Source organism: Saccostrea echinata, unplaced genomic scaffold (assembly GCF_033153115.1).
Source record: "Saccostrea echinata isolate AGI-Se365-2 ecotype Australia unplaced genomic scaffold, CSIRO_AGI_Sech_v1 ptg000040l, whole genome shotgun sequence".
In the NCBI taxonomy this organism is placed as follows: Eukaryota; Metazoa; Mollusca; class Bivalvia; order Ostreida; family Ostreidae; genus Saccostrea; species Saccostrea echinata.
The window spans coordinates 4,812,584-4,822,853 of NW_026889789.1; the positions used below are offsets into that span (position 1 = coordinate 4,812,584).

At 35.8% G+C, this 10,270-nt stretch overlaps 1 pseudogene; it reads left to right on the plus strand.

Annotated features, from left to right (window-relative positions):
* The first annotated feature begins 1,303 nt into the window (after positions 1 to 1,303).
* LOC133200534 (uncharacterized) lies at positions 1,304 to 3,345 on the plus strand (annotated as a pseudogene).
* The last annotated feature ends 6,925 nt before the right edge of the window (positions 3,346 to 10,270 follow it).

Genomic DNA, 10,270 nt, shown 5'->3' on the forward strand with positions numbered 1-10,270 from the left:
GAATAAAGAGAATATATAAGGTTATGACTTTGTAGTAAAATTCTGGTGCTATTGTTGTCGATAACTGTACATGGTAGCAAATATCAAATTTAAATATAGAGCAATCTCCGTCTATACCCATCTTCGCTAGCCAAGGGTTTCTGATACGCTACTCTCCTCATAAACCCTTGGCATACGGTGCTGACAAAAGACGGGATTGTTTTTGTCACGTGATCATGATTACACACAGATTGCGTCATCGACAAAAATAAAAAGCGTATTTAAAAAAAAAAAAAAAATTTTTAAAGAATAATTAACAAGAAGGTATTGAGTTATGTTAATTTGTTATTTAAACATGTAAAAATGCAAATCTACATCTTCAGTATAGATTCTTAATCACATATTTTGCAAGTTGCTTTAGAAATTGGATGACACCATATTCCTATTCATAGAATGGCATGTTATCTTACGGATCATTGTTTACTTGCGTTTTACATTACCGATATTAAAGAGTCAAGATATATCCCGAACGCAAATATCGTCATTTACAAAAAACAATTGCTGATTGGTCGAACGATGTCGATCAACTCCAATCACAACTTGAGAAAAAAATCCCAACTTTTTTAACACCGCATGCCAAGAGCTTATGAGGAGAGTCAGCGTATCAGAAGCCCTTGGCTAGCGAAGATGGTCCTATTTCAAGCGGGATAATTCGTAAGTGGACAGGCTACATCCCAGAAAATTGTCAATTAAATCCGATTATAATGAAGTCATGTGAAAATATAAATTAATAAAGTCATTGTTTAATATAAGACACCCAAAATATAGAATTAAAATGGCATTCCTGTGTTTCCCTTGGGTATTTTGATGAATCTTCTGCATTTCAGTGATTCTTTTTTCCAGTCAGATTTGTTAGACTGTAGGCTGTTTTGTAAGCTATATCTCTTGCAGAATTGGCTACTATTTCATACTGATAAGGTTTGATATAAAGCTCAAATTATTTCGTCTTTTTTTAAAAAAAAAGTTTTAGATCCTTGCCACATATTCAAACAAGTGTCTTCCTTTTTATTTGAGTTAATTTCATTGTCATTTAAACTGACCCACTTCTGGGGTACATGTTGTGACGTCACACTAGTAGAGCCTCGTTATCGATCATTTCGCTTGACTGAATTTTCAAAACAGGTTTAAAAAATCCATTTTTAAAGCGCAACAACGTCATTAATTATGCATAGATTTCGATACGTTTTTTCCCTGTAGTTTTATTTTATCATGCCTTACTATTTCAAAAAATAAAACTTTACTGCAAGTACCCTTTAATTTATCAATGTTGATTACAACTATATACAAGTATATTAATTTCCCCAGTAAGACAGCCATACAGCATATATCAGAGTCAGTGTATGTGGGAATGTGTCATGAAGTGGGGACTTCACAACTGGTTGCCATGAGGAGAGATGTCATAGACATCTGGGATACAACGATAAATCAAATGAGAGCAAATTATATAGACATTTCAATAGAGAGTGGAAGTCGAAGAGAAGGATTCAGAATGAAGGGATCAGATGTAGATAGTATGTGCTGGCCAAATGATAGGCGTGTGATTTGGGAATTATCGCAGTCTCAGTATTACAACACACGTAGACAAAAACTGATCCTCTGTGACTGTTCTGAGAGTCCACCAGGGTTTACTTTGTTATATTTACCGTCAACAAACATGCACACAGAAATGCGGACAGTTTGTTTTAGAATGTATAACAGACATTATATTTCTAGTTCTAAATACAGACAGATGAGTTGTTGTTTAAGACCATATCTCTCCACTCCACATGGACCCTGTGCCAGTGGAAATTTTGGCTCATTAGAATGGGATAATGCTTTCTGTTTTGTTAGTGACTTTTGGCCTCCGTCTGCATCCTCATGGATAGACAGATGTCACTCATGACCCAAGCCTCATATTGTTGATGATATAGTAGAAAATGGATGTCACTTTGTAGCAATCGGACATAAACTAGGAAGACATGAAGACCATGAATGGAGAATTTCTTTCTCCCTAGCAGAACAAAAACTTGTATATGCTATGAATCACTGTCAATTCTTAATTTACGGCTTGCTTAAATTGTTCTTAAAAGAAATAATTAACAATGGATTTGGTGATGATGATAAATTACTGTGTTCCTATCACATGAAGACAGCAGTTTTCTGGGTGATTCAACAAAATACAATACTTCACTGGTGTCCACAAAATCTCTTGGAGGGTTTCTGGGTCTGTTTTAAACTCATCCTCAAATGAGTGTATGAGGGAATATGTCCAAACTTTTTCATTCCAGATAACAACATGTTTCTGAGTAAAATTCATGGCAACAAACAACATCAACTATTTATTACACTGTATGGGTTGTATGAGAAGGGTATAGCATTCCTGCTACACAGTCCTTTCATGAGGTCTTATATCGTAAATGTCCTCCATTACCCCAGACTCTCCATCTGTACAGATGAACATACTCTGATTTCTGAGGCTAGCTTTGATGAAAACTTATATATTGAAACACAAAGCCATTATGTATTCATCGAATTGAACATACAAAGGTATATTTGGTGTTTACATACAATAGAACAGATAATAGGTTCACCCCTCCTGACACAGTATCAAGTCCTAAGGCTACAAAGACTCACAGCTTTTCTCCTTCAGGAAATTGCTTTTATATTACACATGGAGAATTACACACATGAAAACAAACTGAGGTATAGAGCTGAAAAAATGTCCTTTCACATGCTGAAATTAGCAGTCAAATTTGGTTGTATTTCTGACATGATGTACATAGCCATGTATTATTACAAGACACTTAGATATATAAAAGCTTTATCCATTTTAGAGAAGATCAAGGTCAAGTTAGCACAGCCATATCTGATGTATAGGTTGAATGTAGATAAAGACATGTATACTGAGGCTGTTGGAGGACAGTCCTGGTCTAAAAAGATGAAACAGGCTGTAGCAATGGATATTGTTCTTGACAATAAAATCCATTACATCAGTGAATTAATACCAGAACAACAATCTTCTCTACAGAATGGGTGTTTTATATCAATTGTCCCGCTCTTTATACTGTTACACATGCTAGAGATCTTGTGCTACAGACATGTAGACACAATGAGAGCACAAACAGTTCTAGATGATCTACAGACCTTAGTTCACTATGATGAGGGTCAGCTTCTAGATCCAATTCTCAGAGACATAATCTGGCAGATTCTGGGGATCTGTCAACAGGTGACAGGGAACCTCCAAGCTGCTCTATACTCATACCAACAATCTCTCAGTCAAGAACCATGCATCAGAATACGAACAGCTACACAAATGAGAATACATGAAATCTGTTTATGGAATCAATAAAGTAGTAAAATAAATCTTAATTGTTTGTAGTAGTTCACCTGATAGAGATTATAATCTATATCATGCAATTAACAGTACATTGTATTTCTTGAGGAAGATGTGAATCAATGCAAAATGAAATAAAGTTGAACTTTTTAAGCTTTCAAAGGAAAACAAAATTATTAGAGTACATATATTGAAGTTACATTGAATTTTGCTGTGATTTCTTTTACTGAAGTTGTAAACTTAAACCATACAAATACACAATATATTATTACAGTGTGTGCCAGGAACAATGTAACAATTGAATTAAGAAATAAAATTGGCATATTTTATTTTTTATTTATTTATTTATTTATTTTATTTATTTATTTTTTTTTTTTTTTTGGATGTTGCAGGATAATCTCTGAGGTTGAGAAATGTCCTTTTGAAATACATGTATAAAAGGTGAAGCATTAATTAATAGAGCCCTGCCATGCAACAGAACACTTGACAGTAGTCAAGAATTTAAAAATTCTATTTAAAACACTGTACGTGTACATAAATTGGCATATTCAAAATTTAGCGCAATCAAGGGGTATGTAATTGTTGGCGTAATCATGAATTAGCGCTACACATGTCCGTGTCGTGTATTGTATTTATTTGTTAAATGACTTCTTAGCGGTATTCATGAATTAGCGCATCGTTGTCCGTGCCAAAGCCGCTAAAATATGAAGCCCGCTTTTTTAAGTACACATACAGTACCCTTGCTTATAGCAACTACCCTCCGAGATGCAAAGGTGCAGAAAAGGTTTCCAATAAAATAATGCATTTTTGCTATAGATTCAACACAGCCATGTCCTAGCACCAACACCCTGCTGGAGGGGCCATGGAATTCACAATGTTTGAAAAGGCACCTTTGCTCGCTTAACTATGCACTTAGTTCATCTGCTAAACACTCAGGAGCAGAGAAGATTTTCAAATAGATATTGCATTTTCACTAGAAAATTAATAGAGCCCCAATCTAACACCAGAGCCCCTTAACCGGGGAGCCGAGAAATTCACAATTTTGGAAGAAGCACCCTTGCTTAACATAACCATCATCTAGTTCTGCTGAAAATACAGAGCCCCAACCTGACTCCAGAAACCCTGACATCTGGGGCCATGAAATTTACAATTTTGGAAGAAACACCTTTGCTCATTATAACTATACACTTTCTTTGTTTGCTTAATACTCAGGAGCAGAGAAGAAGATTTTCAATGAAATAATGCATTTTCACTAGATAATCAGTAGAGCCCCCTCCCCCTTCCTCTACCATCACCACCAAAACCTCTGCTGATCCTGAGGCCACAAATTTCACAAATCTGGAGAAAGTTCCTTTGCTCATCATAAATATGCACCTAGTTCTTCTGCTAGATATATATATATAAGGGGCGAGAAGAAAATGTTTAAAAGAATTTATGTATTTTCAGTATATCCTTATCCTTACTCCAGATCCTAACCATGGGGCCATGGATTTCATAATTTTGGTTAAAGGTTTAATAATTATTACAATCATACCAACAGACTGACTGCTTGATGACTAGGCCTAAAGAAGAAGCCCCTTAGGCCCAGAAAGGGAGGGGGCAGGGATAATGAAATTCATAATTTTTGTTCCCCTTCACCCATATATGATATATGCCAAAATTGGTTGTAATTCAACAGATCCAGAGATAATGATGAAAATAATCAAAAGTTTTCGACCAAGAGATTACACATTGCCATTGTTACCCCATGTGACGGTACATATTGTCGTTTTGTAAATATTGTCGTCGGCGACAATATGTACCTAGCCTCACTGCACATATTGTCGTCCATCGGTACATATTGTCGCCGACTGAAAAATCACATATGTACATACCGGTATTGTCGCTGGCGACATTATGTGCCTCATCCTCACTGTACATATTGTCGCCCCACAGAAATTGTTGTTTAAAGATTTCTTTTGTTTTTTTTTTTTTTTGGTAGTTTTGTGAATGTAATTGGTCTCTGAACAACACTGACGTGACTCGAATGCTATTTTATGCAGCGTGATTGTGACGGTACATTTTGTCATCCCGTTCATATTGTCGCCGGCGACAATGTGTACCTTCCCTCACTGCGCATATTGTCGTCCATCAGTGTTATTGTGTATGTTAAGTTAATTATTTAATTATGAAATTTTACCTGTGGACTAAGTATCTACAAGTTAAACAAACAAAATTTACCAAAGCAAAATTAAAAAAAAAAAATCAAACCACCAAGCGTGGGAGGGGGGGGGGGGCGGTACTACATCTGTCTTTGGTGTTTGAGAAGATATTTAAAGATTTTCTGTATATATATTCTTAAGTAAAACTCACCCATTGTGGCCCCACATTACCCCTGGGGTTATGACTTGAACAAAGTTGATTTTGCTTTTGTTTGTTTGTTGTTAAAATGTCCCTCTCGAGAATTTTTCATTCATATTGAGACGTCACCACTTACCGATGGAGGGCTGCAAATTTAGACCTATACTTGGCACTCAGGATCATTGAGCAGTGAGGGATCTTTTTTTGTGCTAGCATCTCAAAATTGAACGTACGCTATGAAGCTTTCACATAAGTATCATCTCTTCTGACCCAATAGTTCTTGTAAAGAAGATTTTGAAAGATTTTTTTTTCTAAATATTCTATGAAAAACTAAAATCATCTATTGTAGCCACACCTTTCCCACGAGGGATATGATCTGAATAAAACTGAATCTACACTTTCTAGTGAAGCTTTCACACAAGTTTCAACTTTTCTGACACAGTGGTTTTTTTGAAGATTTTTAGAAGTCACTAAATTTTCACTTATTCTTAACTACTTCCCTTAAAAGAGGGCATGACCCTTCATTTGAACAAACTTGAATCCCCTTTATCCACAGATGCAAGTGTGGCAAGTTTGGTTGAAATCGGCCCAGTAGTTCTTGAGATGAAGGAAATAATGAATAGTTTACAGACAGACGGACGGTCAGACAAAATGTGATCAATAAAGCTCACCTGAACTTTAGTTCAGGTGATCTAAAAATGTTCTTTTTTGCGTTATTCTTATATTATTGTTAACAATAATTTATATTTATAATATTATATCAGCACATGATCATATATAAGAATAACGCAAAAAATAATTTCCAAATAATCATTACTATTGAACAAAAAAACATACCTGTATTCACTCACCAAGTATTTATTACAAGAAAAAAGAATAGCTGATTTATCAGATATCTCAAGAATTACGGTATCTTGATATGTCATAGTGATAAACTTCAATCTTGGACACAATTTTCTGACCAAAAAGTTTTCTCCCTACAGTACTGTGAGTAATGCTGTCTGTCTCCCTCCGTGCGTGTATGTGTTTGTCAATCTCTCTTTCTTTTCTCAAGTAAATATTCGTCAAAACAATATATCGACGACAATATATGCCGACCTTGACTGTACATATTGTCGCCGACGACAATATGTGCTGGTGCTTGGCTGTACATTTTGTCGTCCATTATCCAGGAGGAAAATAAGGCTCGTCTCGGTACATATTGTCGCCGGCGACAATATGTACCGATGGACGACAATATGTACCGTCACATCCCACCCTAACCCCAGAGGTCATGATCTGAAAAATTTGAATCTGCACTACCTGAGGATGCTTCCATATAGATATGACCAATCATGGTTTTGCTAAGTTCTTGAGAAAAACTTTTTTATAGATCCAATCTACATATATCCATGTAAAACTTTGATCACCTATTGTGGCCACTCTCCACCCCTGGGGATCATGATTTGAACAACTTGAGTGCACACTACCTGAGGATAATTCCTAATAAATATGACTAATCATGGCTTTGTTGTTCTTGAGAAGATTTTTAAAGATTTTTCCTATTTATAACAATTAAACTTTGTACCCCACAGTGGCCCCACCCTAGCCCCTGGGGTCATGATTTGTACAAACTTAAATCTACACTATATTAGGACGCTTTCATATAAGATTAATCTTTTTTGTCCCAGTAGATTTTAAAATGACCCCACCAACTAATTCTTAATTATCTCCCCTTATAAGAGGGAGTGGTCCTTCATTTGAACAAACTTGGATCCCCTTTACCAAAGGATACTCTGTGCCATGTTTGGCTGATTTTGGTGCAGTGGTTCTGGAGAAGAAAATGAAAATGTGAAAAGTTTACGACAACCCCAATGCCAACAATGCCAACGACAAACAATGGACAAATTTTGATCAGAAAAGCTCACTAGAGCCTTCTGCTCAGGTGAGCTAATAACAGCTAGCTGGAGTAATGGATGTCAGTAGCTGATGCTGTAGCTTATCAAGTCTTCAGGTACATATTCCTTGTCTCATGATCACCGAGTGATTTATCCCTGGCATTCTTTTAGAGTTATTTTTCCTGTGAAACTACTGAAAACCCATGTACTGTATACCAACTTATAATTGCGTGCGATAAATTTCCGTGATCTTCCTTTACTGGTTAATATTTCGCATGACAAACTTTTTATTTCAATGTGTATTCAGGGCTCAATATATTTTTTTTCCTTCTTGTCCATTCAGACAAACGACCAAAACATTTACTTGTCCGAACTTCAACTTCACTTGTCTGAAAATTTTTTCAATAATGATCTAATTCTGTCAACTTGAAAACTAAAATAAGGCCACACCAGTTTAATTTCTTGTTCGTCGGACATGTGATGAAAAAAGTACGAAGGGGCGAGCGGTTAAATAATAATATTATTACTTTTTTGTAGACAAAATTTTTTAGGCGGGGCGTGAAAATATTGGAGCGATTTGCAGAGTAAGCAGATTTAAAAATACGAAAAATAGAGCGGAAATGGAATAGAAAATAACACAGAATTTCCATGGTGCGGGAAATTGAAATTAATATTATTTGTACAGTTTTGTTTAAATATGGGCGCACGGGTCCGACGAACAAAATATTTTATTGGTGTGGCCTAAAGTCCATTATATGTGCTTGATTGATTCGTGATGTTATTGATACATGTAAATACAACAATCACATCAAAACAGAATTTTATCTAGACTTTCTGTCCTGACAACAACATAAATGTTCACTCAAAGTGAAATTGTCAACATCAAACAGAATCCAAACTAAGCAAGATCCATGCTTTGCAGTAGTATGAAATTAGTAAACTTTGATCCCAATCGAGTGTGAACTCAGTATTACATAGTGATCGATATCTGGATCGAAGTTGGATTTTATGTACTGCTTCCAATCTTTAAACTTAAAAACTTTCAACAGTCGTTCTTTACATTATTTGGAGACTTCTTTACATTAAAATGCACTTGTCCAATCGGACAAGCGCCCAGCAATATTCACTTCTCCATAATCTATTTTCACTTGTACCGAGCAAGCAGACAAGCTTTAATGTTAAGCTCTGGTATTTCTGATGAAAAAGAAGTCTGTGAGCAAATGCTCACTAGTAATATTGCCGCTCTGATGTGAATATACACTCTCATGTGTATATACATTCTCATGTGTATATACATAAGTTCAGTTGCTATGGAAATTTGGTACGGACAGACATATGGATAAACAGGAAGTTGACATTGAATTTATACAAAAATCTCACCATATGGCATGCAAAAACAAAGAGATTGCTAAAAATTTCAAGCATCTGCCTTGAAAAAACTTGGTATGGACAGATGCACAGATAAACAGGAAGTTGGATTTGTACAAAAATGAATCCCACCATATGGCATGCCTAGACAAAGAGTTTGCTTAAATATCATACATCTGCAATGAGTAGTTGTTGAGAAAACTGGGACAAAAATTTGTAAGGGACAGACACACAGACAGACACACAAAGGTAAAACAGTATACCTCCTCTCCTTCCAAGTGGGGGTATAAAAATACAAATTTAAATATTTCAAACAGTATCAGTAAAATTAGATGATTAAATATTGATTGAAGTGTTCTTTAAAAAAAAACACCAAAGATGAAGTCTATCTTTAATACATGCATTTCGGAATAACATGTTGTTCACTAAAAATGGATTTTGACCTTTTCCATCATCTGTATGTACTGTAACGTATTTACATTAATCACAGGGATCGTACCTGGTCAATTCCAGGGTTTGGGGTGTTCAACATTAACTGATTAAAAACTGATTGGTATAATTTAAGTGGACTGCCGAAATATACAAATATATCCTAACCTTATCTAGGTAAACAATAATCAAATGGTGAATCAATATAGCAATCGGAGGCAAGCAATGGTATTCCTAACCTAACACTAATTAAAATAGAGCCCAGTCGCCCTCAGACTACCGCATATACTGTAGGATGCCTTATTCAGGACGGACAGTATATGTGATAGCCCTTCAACCACTACACTCACTGTAGGATGCCTTATTCAGGACGGACAATGAGTATAGCAGCCTGGACAGACTGATCAGCCGATGCAGACGAGCTAACTTTATGGCTAGCCTCTTTACTGAAGGACAACCTCTTTGTGGCAGGCCTTATATCTGGTTTGTCAAACCTCAAATGGCCTTCCAAATTCACTCTCAAACTGTATCACAGGCGAGGAATTAAAAACCGTAAATACTACACTTACACTCGTCTTCACCGTTCGGCTGGATCTTCACAAATAACAACAGACGACTACGAAGTCTCGGTATATATACCCTACTAATGTCACGTGATGTCAACAGTGACTAATTGAGAAATCGGCATGGTCGTGCCTTAAAATTCCGTAATCATTACACTACCCATGCCTCCGATGACATGCGTCCCGCATGTACAACATAGAAACTAACTAATTGTATTATTTAGAAAAAGGTATAATGAACAACCAAATTTTTTTTTTTTTAAAGTTATATTCAAAGAATTCCTTTCTTCTGTATTCTAGAACCATATTATACAACTATGTACAATAATGTGCAGCAAAAG